This window comes from Bufo bufo, chromosome 9 (assembly GCF_905171765.1).
Source record: "Bufo bufo chromosome 9, aBufBuf1.1, whole genome shotgun sequence".
Taxonomy (NCBI): domain Eukaryota; kingdom Metazoa; phylum Chordata; class Amphibia; order Anura; family Bufonidae; genus Bufo; species Bufo bufo.
In genome coordinates, this window is record NC_053397.1 from 33,888,424 (window position 1) to 33,904,302 (window position 15,879).

General features: G+C 44.3%; 1 protein-coding gene across 1 annotated transcript in view; it reads left to right on the forward strand.

The window, feature by feature from the left end:
* Positions 1 to 15,879, forward strand: part of LOC120978977 (interferon-induced very large GTPase 1-like) — a 53,903-nt gene that overhangs the window by 18,507 nt on the left and 19,517 nt on the right. Inside the window, exon 2 of the mRNA XM_040407453.1 lies at positions 5,618 to 5,723. The gene's annotated coding sequence lies outside the window, so the exon portion shown is untranslated. The remainder of the gene's footprint in view (positions 1 to 5,617; positions 5,724 to 15,879) is intronic.

The following is a 15,879-nucleotide window of genomic DNA, read 5'->3' on the forward strand; positions in this document are numbered from 1 at the left end:
TCACCCCTTTCCCCTCATAGATTGTAATCTCTTGCGAGCAGGGCCCTCATTCCTCTTGTTCTAATTATTGACTTGTCTGTTGCTATGTTATCTATCACTGTTTGCACATGAACCCCTGAATTGTAAAGTGCTGCGAAATATGTTGGCGCTATATAAATAAAGATTATTATTATATTACTAGCAGAAGGATCCGGCTTCGCACGGGTATGTTTCATCTATTTCATTTCATGTTTGTGTGTGTCGTTAAGATATCAACAGTATCCACTATAACAGTGACCTCCACAGCGGCCTGCCCCCTTAACAGAGACCTCCACAGCGCCCACCCCTTTAACAGTGACCTTAACAGCATTCTGCCCCCTTAACAGTGACCACCACAGCATCCTGCCCCCTTAACAGTGACCACCACAGCATCCTGCCCCCTTAACAGTGACCACCACAGCATCCTGCCCCCTTAACAGTGACCACCACAGCATCCTGCCCCCTTAACAGTGACCACCACAGCATCCTGCCCCCTTAACAGTGACCTCCACAGCAGCCCGCCCCTTTAACCGTTCCCTACACAGCGGCCGCCCCTTAATTAGTGACCTCCACAGTACCCCATCTCCTTAAGGCCTCATGCACACGGGCGTTGGTCGGCAATCCACGGCCGCCGGCCGTGTGCACCCCGCATCACCCTGATGCGGACCCATTCACTTGAATAGGTCCGCAATTCCGGAGATGTGGAACGGAGTAACGGAACAGAACACCGGAAGCACTACGGAGTGCTTCCGTGGTGTTTCTTTCTGTGGTTCTGCACCGCAAAAAAATATGACATGTCATATTTTTTTGCGCTGAGGACTTACCTCGGACTCATTCAAGTTGAATGGGTCCGGCCCGCTGCACGGATGTTGCACAGTGCATTGGGGGCCGTGTGCATGAGGCCTAACAGTGATTTCCAAAACACCCCTTCCCATAACAGTGGCCTCTACAGCAATCTGCCCCTTAACACTGACCTCCATAGTGGACCGTCCCCTTAACTGTGACATGCACAGCAGCCTGCCCCTAGGGTGGCCAGAGGTCCGGTTTTAGGCTGGACAGTCCGGCTTTCTGACTCCCTGTCCTCTGTCCGGCCCAGGGCCTGGACGGACACAGGGATGTCCTTTTGAACAGCTCACTCTCAGACAGCAGCACTGTAAAGTCACCCTCCCTTCCACCCCTGCAGCTGACAGAAGTTGATTTTTACCTTCATTTTTTCAATCCCCGTCGGCTGTGAAATGGGATGGGGCGTGGTCTATCCAGGTCAGAGGCGTGACTTGGTAGGACCTGGGGGTGGGGGCTTTAAGTCTGTCTTTTGAGGGTGGCCTGAATGGCCACCCTACCTGCCCCCTGAACTGTGACCTCCACAGCACTCCGCACTCTTAAAGGGGTTATCCCGTCTTAGACTATATCCAGAACGGAGCCCCAAAAGTGAATGGGAGCGCTCTGCGCATGCGCGGACACCGAACCTATTCATTTCTATGGAGCCGACGGACATAACCGAGCCATCGCTCGGCTATTTTCGGCAGCTCCATAGAAATTAATGGAGGGCGGCTGCGCATGCCCGGTGCGCTCCAATTCAATTCTATGGGGGAGCTGCGCCTGGTGGTGGCCGGAGCCCGGGAAACCTGGGGTCGTTCAGGCGAAACTCTCCCCGCTCCGTTCTCCTTGTAGGTACGGGTCCCAGAGGTGGGACCTGCACCTATCAGAAAATGGGGGGAATATCCTAGCGATATGCCCCCATTGTCTAAGATGGGATAACCCCTTAACAGTGTCATCCACAGCGCCCTACCCCTCTTAAGGAAATCTGTCACCAGGATAATCGCTATTAAAGTAAAGCCATGGCCTAATAGCACTTATTACCTTATTTCTAGATGTGCCTTTGTTTTAGCAATAGATGTTTTCTATCTTCTGAAAATCCAGTTTACTGGGTATGCAAATGAGCCAGTAAGGTGCCCAGAGGGGCGTCACTCTTGCAGGAAGGAGCCCAGGCACGCCCTCTGCTAGTGCCCAAGCCTGCCCTCATGCTGGGAACAGGGAAAAGGGGGGCAGAGTTATGGCTTGGATGTGATGTAGGAGGGGTGGGTGGACACATTGTGGCAGAAGGCGTGCCTGGGCTCCTTCCTGCAAGAATGACGCCCCTCTGGGCACCTTACTGGCTCATTTGCATACCAAATAAACAGGATTTTCAGAGGATAAAAAACATCTATTGCTGGAACAAAGGCACTTCTGGAAATAAGGTACTAAGTGCCGTTTGGCTAAGGCTTTACTTCAATAGCGATCATGTGGAGACTAAGGGCCTGCGAGCTTCTATTGGCTGATATGGGTCTTGTGACCAGGCTTCTATTGGCTAATGCATTTTTTGGGAATATCTCAGGAACGGTATGTGCTAGAGAGCTGAGGCCCGGTCTAAAACCTTCCCGGACACCTGATGTGCCAAATTTTCTGATTGTAAATGAGACGGTGCAGATTCCTTTAGCGGACATGCATACACACATACATACACTCAGCTTTATATATTAGATAACAAATTTCCCTCGCCGGAGCCCATACATTTGAATGGTATATGGATCCAAACCTCGCTTTGCTCAACGCTAGTCGTAACCCCTTGATACGAGCAGTGTATATGTGATGGAAAAATGAATCAAGCCAGCAAAGGAAACAATATGTACAATCACAATACATTAGTAAGCAGCTTGTATTTACTTTCTCCTTACCTTTTATGTAATTCAGGGTTCCTGTGTGCTCCATTTGCTAGAAGAAATTGCACCATAAATACATGTATGATTGCAAACACTACATGAGGGGGGTTTTTATGCACCAAAAATGTAGCACAGCCAAATGTTTTTTAGGGTGGTTACACACTTAGGAGGACATTTATCAAAGAATGGCTTTTTACCCCAGACTATGATTCCCTCTGTGCTGGAGGAGAAAGTGTCTAATTAATGATGAAAAGCAGGCCTAGTCATAAATTAGGCACACCTCCGGCAGTCTGTGTGCCTGGTGCAAAAACGAATCCAGCCCCTGACTGGAATAGTTTTTACTCCTTTTTTACACCAGGTGTAAATGTTATTAAAAACATGTACGGAGGAAGTTGTTCCAAAAAGCAGAGGACCAGGGCTAATGTCTGCGATCGGAGAAAGCATCTAATATGACCACAGCATCTGAAGGCTAAAAACGCAGAAGTACTGCATTTACAGGCCTAAAACTCCTACCCTGGTTGGTGAACAGGAGAGCCATGTATTAGCTCGGATGTACTGGGTTTCTCTGAAGAAACCCAGTTTATTAGTGCTGTAGCCCGTATGCAGGCCTGCAGGAGGCAGGGCTCCATAGGATAACAGCAAATAGGGATAACCATGCAGTGCTAATGCCATGCAATGTAAGCTAAAAGCAATCTGAAGATCGTATATGTAACGGATCTCCTGGCACCCCAACCAGGTAACTCCGTCGATAGATGCTCCTAGTGCTTTCCGAGGACTCCAAGCACTCCACTTGACACCGTACGCACTGCAGACCCCACGAACCGCCGCAGCTTGGTTGGGGTCTCACCGTCCTCCACCCACGCTGGACCCAAGACCGGGCTTCAGCTTCCAGTGGGTGAACCTCTCCTACATCTAGAGAGCAGGAGCCATGAACAAGCTCTTACAAGAGCTTATACTCAGGGGAGTATTGTAATATAGTAATCCCCAAGAGTGTAGTTATCGCATTCCCCAAACATGAGCCAAAACTTCATGAAGGTATAAAGCAGCCTCTTTATTTTAACACACAAGCATTTTATACACATCTTCCAACAAGGTTACCACCCACAGGGTTTTGTAAAAACAGCCAATAACCACATACAATACACTCAGACACTCCCACACAAAATCTTCCCCTCTGCCCGTGATAGAATTACCTCACACTGGGTTGATGCAATCATCACAGGCAGGAGAATACACAATATCCTCTGTCCTGGAGACAACCGAGAAGTAATTCAAATATCTCTCAGGACAAAGGACATCGCCAATACACACAGAGAGACAATGGAACAGACCTCACTACTCAACGTATACAATGTCCCACCCTTTTCAATACACATAGACATTTAACATCCCAAAATGGCACGAATTAGACCAGGGGTTCAAGTTAGTCCAAGTCCTTTGTGAACAAAGGAGGCCTGGCTGATGAGAGGGCCCATAATCCTGGGGCAAGAGGCTAGTAGCCAGGCCCCTCCAAAACCCAGTGGCGAGGTTGGTTTCGCCAAGGTATATTCTAGCCTCCCAAGGGGGGTAAAAAAAAAAATTAAAAAAAGTTTTCAAAAATATTCAAAAAATATAAAAATTCAAATCATCCCCCTTTCTTCAGTATTAAAATAAAACGTAACAAAAAAAAAAGCATGAACATCATAGGCAATGCTGTGTCCCCAAAAGTCAAACTAACAAATCATAAATCTACTATATATTTCGCTCCATAAGACACACTTTTTTCCTTCAAAAGTGGGAGACATGTGGCAGTGCATCTTATGGAGTGAATACTAGTGAGCTCTTCCATTATGAAAGTTTTAACTAGTACTCAGTACTCAAGACCGGGGAGCGGTGAATACAGCAATCCTAGTTGCGTTTTATGGTCCAATGCATCTTATAGAGCGAAACATACAGTATGTTGAAAAATTATGTACCGTAGTGTGGAAAATTTTTGACCCTCGTATTTCCTATAGACTTCCATGTAACATCTGGAGTTCTGCAAAAATGCCAAAAAGGCAAGTATTTTAGACAAGGAGTATATCATTTGCAATAATATAATATCATAGTAAATGGGATAAAGAATGGATATGCGCAAAGAACTTCCAATTTTCATATAGTAAGTATAGCAGTGATGCAGCTTACATTTATTCATGTTTTCAGTGTTTGCATGTGTCTTTGTGCATAAAGCAGTGTGCTGCTACGTGTAGTTCTTAAAGGTTTAAAGTTGGCCATACACATGATAACCGAACAACTATTCTTCCTGACTCCACTTTGAACATGGTCACGTGGTCAGCTTAAAGGGGTTTTCCAATTAGCATCAACATCCTCTAAAATAATTTATGAAGATAGCTGTAATTTTGTAATGTATTTCATTTACATTTTACCTATTGCTCCTATCTTCAGTTCTGGTCTGTGGACACATGACCACGTCCATGTAACTCTTTCCTGTGATGTTCATGGGCGTGTCAAAGAAGCAACAGGGGCAGTGATAGGGGAGTGTCTATGTAACTAGCTAAGGGAGGAGCTATAAACTAGCTGGGCGTTGTTAGGGGTGGTGCCAGAGCTGCGGCAGAGAAAGGAGAAGTGCATCATGGGTTTGGTTGGATACAGGAACAGGAAGTGCTACATACAGGATAGAAACAAACCAGAGGGATTGGTTTACATGGTAAAAATGGGTCGGGAAAGTTCAAACTGAAAAATAAAGTCAGGGAGAAGATGTATATGAGCAACTACATGAGCATGTAGTAATCCCAGATAACCCCTTTAAGTTAAAGTGCAGCTGTTGAATTGCAAATAAGCATTCTGTGCATTGTAGGACTGAAGTACATAAAAAGGTAACCAGATTTTAACCTGAAAAAATGTACACTTTTTATTTACAGATGCTGATTATAACGACTTAAAAAATAATCCTGCTGGAAACCAAATCTTTCTCTGCTGCATTGGCGTCATCTACTTGCCGCCCTGGTATTACAGACTTTACTTGCAGTAAGTAAATAGGTTACTACTTACTACTTCTTCATTACTTTTTGAAACTAAAAGATTTATGGCACATCGCATGGTTGGTCATAGACTATGGAACCTCTGAAAGACGCTGAGTAGAAATAGGATCGGTATTGACCATTCCAATTATTTTGAGGACAACTTGAAAGGGAATCAGGCTCTGCTTATCTGAGTCAGGTCCGGTCTGCCATCCTAGCTACTGTATTGTGACTTTGTATGAACCTTTCACAATATACTCTTCTTTTTAGGAATTGTTATGGATCAAGATGAGTAGAAATATCTGATCCGATGCTGGCGCTGTGATCGGGGAGAAGGAGGAATTCATTCCAGTGTATGTCTAATAAAAGACTTCATTGGACTTGTATTAACAACACATTTCAAGGGTGAATTTCCCTCTTCCTGAGATCACTGTACAATGTTTTTTCTCCTTCTTTGGAAGGCCTAGAACATAGAAATATGACGTCCACCCCAATCCTCTTTGGCTATAGGACATATACGTAACATATGGCCAGAGGGGATAGTATCGTTGTTGATGTGGGAATGGAAAACCTAAAACATGTTTTTTAGATCATTTGATATATTAATGGCTGTGAAAATCCTGTTTATAGAAACCTGTTTAACATTTGTTTATTAAGTGTATAAGACCCTCTAGAACCAACTGGAGAGAACCTTCTTGTTAGAAAGAATCCTCAATGATAAAAGTACCTCATTGCTGGGACCCTCATCCATATGCTGCATCAATGGGGGAACTTGGCAGCAAGTGTTTAATTCCCTTGCAGCACCTTTTCCAGTTAAATAATGCATCTGACCAGTGTCAGACTGATGTTCCTTGGGCCCAGCAGAGGAAATGGCCCACCCTCTGTGTATATAGGACCTTAAGGGCCCTGTTTTATGAGGGGTCCATTGTTGTCAGATCCTGGGCCTGACGGAGAGGAGAGAGTAGTTAATGGCATAGCCACTTCTCCATTATTTTTATGCCTGGTCACCTCATGGCATTGGATGGGGGATTCTGCAGATAGGTGCGGGTCCCAGAGGTAGAAACTGCCTCTATCTGACATTTAGGCTACATTCACTAGTCAGTATTTTCCTATATCCCGATTTTCGGTCCGTTTTTTGCGGATCCGTTGTTCCTGAAAATGTTTCCGTATGTCATCCGTTTTTTGCGGATCCGCAAAAACGGAAACATATATAAATTTCAATAATCAAATAAAGTTGTTTGGATTTCTTTGAAAAAAAATAAAAATAAAAAAAATGTAAAAAAATTTGTTATATGTTTCCAGGAACGGATTCCGCATAAAACGGATGACATACGGAATGACATCCGAATGTCTTCCGTTTTTTGCGGATCCATTGACTTTGTATTGTACCAGGATCCGAATTTTGCGGAAAAGAATAGGGCATGTTTTATATTTAAACGGACATGCGGAACGGAACAACGGAAACGGACAGCACACATTGTGCTGTCCGATTTTTTCCAGGACCCATTGAAAATGAATGGGTCCAGATCTGGTCCTGATCTGTTCCGCAAAAAACGGAACAGATCAGGAAAGAAAAAACAGACGTGTGAATGGACCCTTATGGCGTAACCTGTGAGTATGCCATGCTGAAAGTGTTCAAGAATATGCCATAACTTACTGAATATAGGGTTTCACAAGTTATGACCTGCCCCTCTAATTCCCGAAATGGTCAGGAGTAGTGCTGTGTAATTAACCCCTTAAAGCATAATCACATACATGTATTGCACGACATTAGCGGTAAGGGGATGTATGAAATGAATGTACATGCTGAGTTTGCATCATATAATACAACCAGCACCTGGCAGCAACGACTCGGGTCAAATATGATGCAGAACCGGGTCTTTGAACCCCCCTTAGATGCTGCTGTCAATACCAGCTGTGGCATATGTGGGGTTAGGCAGAGAGAGGAGGCTCCTTCTGCCTTCCAACTGGAGCTCCCATGGAGAAATAACTGGGTTCCCAGGCCTGTCATGGCTAACTGCCTGTAGCTGCCTGAAAAGCCGTGCCCAAGGCATGGCTCAGCAGGCAGTCTCTCAGAAGCCCATAGACTGTAATAGTATTCAATTGCAGTCTATGGGACAAGCGATCAAAAGATAGAAAGTTTAAGTTCACTAAGGAGACTAAAAGTTACTGTATAAAAAGTAAATAAACAGGAAAAGAACAAACATAATAAGTATTGCCAAATCCCAAAATGCCCAAACTTATAATACACGGTAAAAATATTTTTCCTGCATAGTTTCCTGGACCTTGTCCTAAAGGGCTTAAACAATCAAAGTGGCCTTGGAGATTTAGTAGTATTGTAGCCAACTTATCCAAACAGTTGGACACACTAGTCAGCAATTCATAGTACATCCTAGCCCCCGGGTCTTGTGGAGAGCGGGGGCTTGACAGAGGCGGTCTCCTGCTCTAGCGGTCAAGATGGGAAGAAGCACCTATTCGGACCATTTAACCCCTTAGACGTTGCAGTCAATAGCAACCACAGCTTGTAAGTGGTTTAGAGGGAGGCGCTACCTCTGTCTCCCATCAGCACTCTAAAAAATTAGATCTCTGGATGCTGATGTATTTGCATTGCAGCCTGGTTCATAATGAAGGCCACAGGACTGCCTGCAGTAAATCCGGATCAGGGTGCGCCTCTCTGGCGCAGCATGCTGGTGAAGATCAGTATTGCACTGACTATAATACCCTGTACTGCATAAGCAGTAAAGTATAATAGAAGCAATCAGAAGTTGAATAAACTTTTATTACATTTTTAAAAAAATCTGCAATTATAAAAAAATTAACAATTTGCAAAAATAAAATCCCCACCACATATTTGGTATTGACCTGTTTTTTGCTTATTTGCCACCAAAACAGAAACAGAATAAAAAGCGATCACAAAGTGTTCTGTACCCAAAAATGATACCTAAAACTACAAAAAAAAAAAGTTATGAAATAAAGAGTTTTTTTAGTGCAAAACTAGTAAAACGTAAAAAAAAAAAAAAGGTTAGTGTTGCTGTAATCATACTGACTCAGATTAAAATCATAATGTTATTTATGCCTGAAAAATAAACGCCTCAAAAATGATTATGTAAAATTCAGTGGCTGTATTTCAGTCTTTTTCCCATCCCCCCAAAAAATAGGTTGATAAAAGTTTATCAGAAAGTTATGTGTATCCTCCAAAATGGTGCCATTAAAAACTACAACTTGTCCCGCAAGAAACAAGCCTTCATACTGCTTTATCTATAGAGAAAAAAAAAAAAGTTATAGCTCTTGGAATGCGACAATGAAAAAATAAAAATGCCTGGTCACTAAGGCCCAAAACATGCTGGCCACTAAGGGTTTAAATCATGTTTATTTTACAGCTTATTCCCATTTGCTTTTATTATTTTTATACTTCGCACCTCTATGCATTGACTTATGCACCACTAGGGGGAGCTTACTGCATATCAATGCATCATCATTATGATCATAGGATAATAAAGCTTAGAGTGTATGGGCTCACAGGAGATTTATCAAACTGGTGTAAAGTAGAACTGGCTTAGTTGCCCATAGAAAACAATCAGATTCCATCTTTCATTCTTGACAGCTCTTTTGGAAAATGAAAGGTGGAATCTGATTGTTTTCTATGGGCAACTAAGCCAGTTCTAGTTTACACCAGTTTGATAAATGACCCCATTAGTTCCTGCGAGGAGATCCGATGACGATGAGACAGGAGGTAGTAAAAAGTAGTGTTTTGGAAAGCGGTAATTTTGCAATGTCTGTGGGACTTTTTAAAAGGAGTTTTGTGTGGGGTTTTTTGCACGTTATTCACCTGACCATGTACACAACTAACCCCCCCCCCCACTGAGGTGAATATATGAAACTGGAGATAGAAATGATATGTCATGGAGCCTGACAGATATAAAGCTGAGGTAATTTAACATCTTCATTTTATCAGAACCCCATTATTCACACCTTCCAATCATCCCGGATCCGGCAGAAAGTCCTGATTTGCAGTGGCGGTCCTGCAGTATGTCCCTCTCTCAGCTGTCTCAGTTCTCGATTTGTTCAAAAACTTATGTTTTTAATGCTTTTTCCGTACAGCATTAGGGCACATGCACACAAACGTATTTTCTTTCCGTGTCGGCTCCGTTTTTTGCGCACTGTATACGGAACCATTCATTTTAATGGGTCCGCAAAAAAACGGAAGTTACTCCGTTTACATTCCGTTTCCGTATGTCTGCATGTCCGTTCTGCAAAAAAATAGAACATGTCTTATTATTGTCCGCATTATAGACAAGGATAGTGCTGTTCTATTAGGGGCCAGCTGGCTAGTTCAGCAAAATACGGAATGCACACGGACACGGTCATCCATATTTTTTGCAGATCTGTTTTTTGCAGACCGCAAAATACATACAGTCGTGTACATAAGCCCTTAAAATGTATTGACTCCGTGTAGGCAAACTTCGTATTGCCCGAATTTGCACGAGACTTCGGTGAATAACTACGGTATTCCTATCTGCATATTTAATTTTAAAAAAATATAGGAATCCGAAGTGGGCTTTGGTACTGGCTGGTAACCTCGGTAAGAACACTTCAGATTCCTATTTTAAAATGTTTTTATAGATGCAGATAGGAATAACGTAGTAATTCACCGAAGTCTCGCACAACTTCAGGCGATACGAAGTTTGCCTACAAGAAGCCAATCCATTTTAATGCTGTATGGATGAATCGTCTTCGGATCTATGATCCAAGTTTTTGAATGAATCGTCTTCGGATCTATGATCCGAAGCTCCATTTGCTCAAGCCTAATTGTAATGGTGAAGTCGGGGGCCATCCGCTCCCTGCTTCAAGATTCAGCTGCCGGTGCTCCCCACAGCATCACGCTGCTGGTCTGTGTAGGAGAAGAGTGCTGGTCGGGAATCAGCTTCTGCTCCTCCTACAGAGCAAGCATGATTTGTGACAGCATCCTTCTACTGCTGAGGAATGCTGGCAGCTGAGCTGTGATCATCAGGGGAACCAGGTGAGTATTTACTGGTTTATTTATTTTTTACTTCTTGTGAAGGGGGCAGATACCTGAGCATAACTACTGTCAAGGGGCACACCTTGGCATAACTACTGTGAGGGGGCATATCTGGGTGTAACTACTGTGACAGGGGCACATTCCTGGGCATAACTACTGTGAAGTAGGGAACATCTAGGCATAACTACTGTGAGGGGGCATATCTGGGTATAACTACTGTGATGGGGGCACATAACTTGGCATAACTACTGTGAAGGGGCATATATGGGCATATCTACTGTAAGGGGCATAATGTGGGCATAACTACTGTGAAGGGGGCACAGTGTGGGCATCACTACTGTGTGGTGGCACAAAGGGGGAATAATTACTATGTGGGGGGCATTAAAGGGACTAGATGTGCATAGTGTAGTGGAAAGGTTTGGGGTGGTCCCAATGGTAGGCTGGGTACCTTGGACACCATCGAGGTGTCACCATGTGTTGCTGCTCTCCGGAAGGGATGGTATAATGTGGTGCAGCCCAATTGGAAATAAGTCCATAGAGTCAGCAGGGGCGTACATAGAAATCACTGGGCCCCATAGCAAGAATATGAATTGGGCCCCCTAACCCCACCCACTACCCATGCCTGGCCCATCCCACCTCCTGTCCTGGCTCCTCCCCCGCCACACCCCCATTTGCCAATAAAGAAATGTATACATACGTTCGTACGTATTCGTACTGACCCAGAGAATGAAGGGCACAGGTCAGTTTTGCGGTAAAGGGAATGCCGTAGGAACAAAACCCTGTGGTATCTGAATCTATGGGACTTCTGTGGATATTCCATAAAAGTTTTATCTGCAGTCCTATGTAACACTACAAATAACACAGTGATAACTATCTAAGTACTGATAATGTAGTAGATGTCACCTGTAGTCCTATGTAACAGCACAAATAACACAGTGATAGCTCTCTGAATACAGATAACACAGTGATGGCTCTCTGATTACCTAAAATGTAGTAGTATTACCTGCAGTCCTATGTAACACCACAGATAATACTAGTGTAGATAATGTGGTAGTGTTACCTGCAGTCCTATGTAAAACCACAGATAACACTAGTGTAGATAATGTGGTAGTGTTACTTACGCCCTTAGTGTGCCTCCCTGTGTCTCTCCCACGGGACTCTATGTTGGCGGCGCTGCCTCCTCTTCCATCTTCTTCTTCTTCTTGCCCCGCACAGAACGTCCTGATGCACCTGTGTCAAGACATAGGAACACTATGGGCATAGTGATGGATGGTGACACACAGGGACAGAAACACACATACAGGGACAGACACACACACACACACACAGGGACAGACACACACACACACACATACATAAAATAAATATGATCACATCACACATCGCTGCTCCTGCCTGTCTGCTTTGGTAAAGCCGGGCATAGATGGGCTATGTTAGGATTTCGCAGAGTGGGCACAGGACAGTGGATACAGGGCACGATATGTATGTGAGCACAGCTGAGCGAGTGCAGGGTAGGAGCACGCATACATATCGCTCCTCCTGTCTGTGTCATAACCCTCCCCCGGGCATTTTGGGGGGCATTAGAGGTTGGATAACCCCTTCAACTCTTTGCTGCTGATGCTAAGTGTGCCCAAAGCCACCAATCATATCCCCCATCAGCGTCAAGGAGTTAAAACCCCTATAATGCCCCCCGAAATGCCCAGGGGTGGGGGGGGGGTGAGGAGTAGGAGGAAAGCACACTGGAGCACACTGTCCTCCTGAATCCTCTATTAGCCTACAGACCCCCCCCCCTTAAAAAAACACACACAAAAAACCACTGCTTGCTGCTGCTGCCCTCCCCCATCAAGAATACCCTTATGATCCAAGCACATTGTCCTCCTGACTAAGTAATCTCTACGAGCCTACAGGGCCCCCCTCCCCCTCTTACTGTGGCACAGGCACACTAGACAACAGTGTGTTTATGTGCACTGTTCACTGTCCGGACGGAGCGATCCTTCAGTCTAGCAGCAGGAGGGGGGGGGGGGGGGGTCGGGACTGCAGTTGAACTTACTGTGATGAATTGAGGCAGACATGAGCGGAGCAGAAGGATACTACTCTGGCTGCACGCCTCTGTCTGTGCTTCAGCGGCGCCTGCTCCTGCTGCCTGGCCAATCAGCAGCAGGATCTTTGCTCTGCTAAACGGCCAGTGTAAAATGCAGGGAACGAGCGAGCCCGCAGCCCGGATCATGGAGCGGTCGGGGGAGGGGGGAGCTGGACGTCCGGACCCGAGGGAAAACAACTTTGTGAATAAACTGTGCAGAGTAGACAAAGGGGGCGGAGCCTTCCATGCGCTCCGGGCCCCCTTGTGCAACGGGCCCCATAGCAACGGCGTGGTCTGCCTATATTGGCGGTACGCCACTGAGAGTCAGGGTCTGCAGTAAACCAGTATGCTTTTGTACTGGAGGAATTCAAGTGCAAAACAATACAGGCAAGGCACAGAGCTGGCTTCTGATTTAGCTGTCCCTATCTCTCTCTCTCTAAGAAGCCTGGTACCCTGGACAAAGGCTGGTTATACAGGGTCTGTGGCTCAGCATCCCCATCTCAGAGGCTTTTTCTGGTCATGCAGTCTGGAAGAGTCTCTTCTTCTATACACTGATCCCTAACGGCAGAACACTAGGGGCTCTGACTGTTCTCCTTATACATAGTTTCTGGCTGAACTAGAACCTTCTAGTGGGAGAGGTGGAGTGGAGAAACACAACCCAAACAAATACAATGTTACAATTCTAGTCTCTCAAAGAACTGGATTTGAACTTCAATAATACCTAATGACAGTATTTTTTTTCCAGACAAAAACAAGTCTTTAGACATAATAACATAGCTAAACCAGACATCCAAAAAGTCAGTCTGTCTGGTTTAGCTTTTTACCTCTAAAACATGCTCTGCATTAAACCTTATGGTAACTATGGAAAATTACCAGCTTCTCATTATTAGGTAGAAAGTCTCTCAGTATTCATTAACCCTTCCACAGTGCTGTGCAAATTTAGTGCAAATGAACAGGATATATATCACAAAATACCGTACATATAAAATGCATTTATACGGTATTAAACAGTATAAGTCAGTGCAAGTTAACCCTTTAATGTGAAATAAAGTAAGAAGCTGATGACTTGGTAAAGAGAAAACGGGGGCAAATGTCCACAAATGTCCAAACTTCAAAGTATCCCTGCTCCAGGGCACTACAATAGTTATGCTATTAGAGGCGTGGCCTAGTATGAAAAAAAAAATATGTGCACCGCACATGTTGTCCCTCACATCCTGCTGCTGGGAAGTGTAGTTGGAGCATGCAGGCCCGGGAAAAAGTACTGCATGTCGTAGTTTTAGTCCGGCTGCCCGTCGCCAGGCCCTGCTGTGGTGCCGCCGGAACTCTGCCACCTCCCTGATTATAGTCAATGGGGACGGAGCGGCAGTCTGGGGGCACACGTGAACTAGCGGCAGGACGGATTCACTCGCTAGAACAGCCTGCCGGACACCCCTTCTGCTAATGTGAAAGTACCCTTAGACCAATGAGGCAGGCAATTGGCTGCAGTGGTGTATGAGACATCACCACTGCAGCCAAAGTAATATGTCACTGGCTGCAGCCTGGGAGAGAGGAATTTCTTGAAAGGGAGAAGGTGAAGATTTATCAAAAATGGTGTAAAGGAAAAATTTCTTAGTTGCCCATAGCAACCAATGAGATTTGACCTGTCTATTTTTCAAGGATCCTTTGGAAAATGAAAGGTGGAATCTCAATGGTTACTATGGGCAACTAGGCCAGTTTTCCTTTATACCAGTTTTGATAAATCTCACCGCTACGTGCCTTTATTATTTTATCAGGCTCCCAGCAGTTCCCTATAATAAGAACATATCTTGGATAACGCCTTTGAAGGAGTATTCCAGTTTCATGACACTGATGACATATCTTCAGGATACATAATCAACATTGGATTGGTGGGCTTCCAATTCATGGCACCCCCACTGATCAGCTGTTTGAAGGGGCGCAGCGCTCGTGCTTTTCATTGTTTACCAGCACAGTCTGCACCCTAGTGCCAGTGCAGTGGAATTACAGCTTTATTTTCATTATATATTTTTTTATTTGAAAAATACATTGGAAATACATTACAATATGCTTGTGCACATCACATAACGGAAAAGTTTCATATGTAGAGGACTGGCGAACATTGTATAGTTACTTCTAATATATCCCCTCAATATTGTTATATATCAGAGGAACACTGTTCGCCAGACTACCCTCAACTTAATACATTCCATTTAGTTTTCCAGGTTTATACCCTTGCTCCCACCCTATAGCCCATCACCCATCTACCCATGATCACCTCAAGAGCCCATGAGCTAAACTTTAAACATTTGTATATGATTTCCCCCTTTTCCAATGGATCCAATCCGACGTGTACATCGCCACTCATATGTCGCTAAGTCCAATTTGCCCAGATTGTTTCCCACTGTCTAAGCCGTTGTTTACCCTCATATAGGACCCCTTCATAACTCATTATCTTGTTCATTAACCCTTTCCATTTATCAAATTTGGGGCATTTATCCGATCCTCAATTCTGAACGATTACTACTCTAGCAATCATCAAACCTTAAAGCCATAGGCTATTCATCTTCTTGCCCGAAGTTTCAGGAACAAACTGTCCAAATATTGCTAATTCTATTCCTGGGGGGATTTTTAGGGAGGTCCTTGTGCCCATTTCCTCAAAAATCTTAACCCAGTACCGTTGTATTATAAGGCAAGTCCAGATCAGGTGTATAAAGTCTGCTTGCTCACTCTGGCACTTTAACCACTTCAACCCCCCCTAGCTGAAACCCCCTTAATGACCAGGCCACTTTTTACACTTCTGCACTACACTACTTTCACGGTTTATTGCTCGGTCATGCAACTTACCACCCAAATGAATTTTACCTCCTTTTCTTCTCACTAAAAGAGCTTTCATTTGGTGGTATTTCATTGCTGCTGACTTTTTTACTTTTTTTGTTATTAATCGAAATTTAACGATTTTTTTGCAAAAAATGACATTTTACACTTTCAGTTGTAAAATTTTGCAAAAAAAAACGACATCCATATGTAAATTTTTCGCTAAATTTATTATTCTACATGTCTTTGATA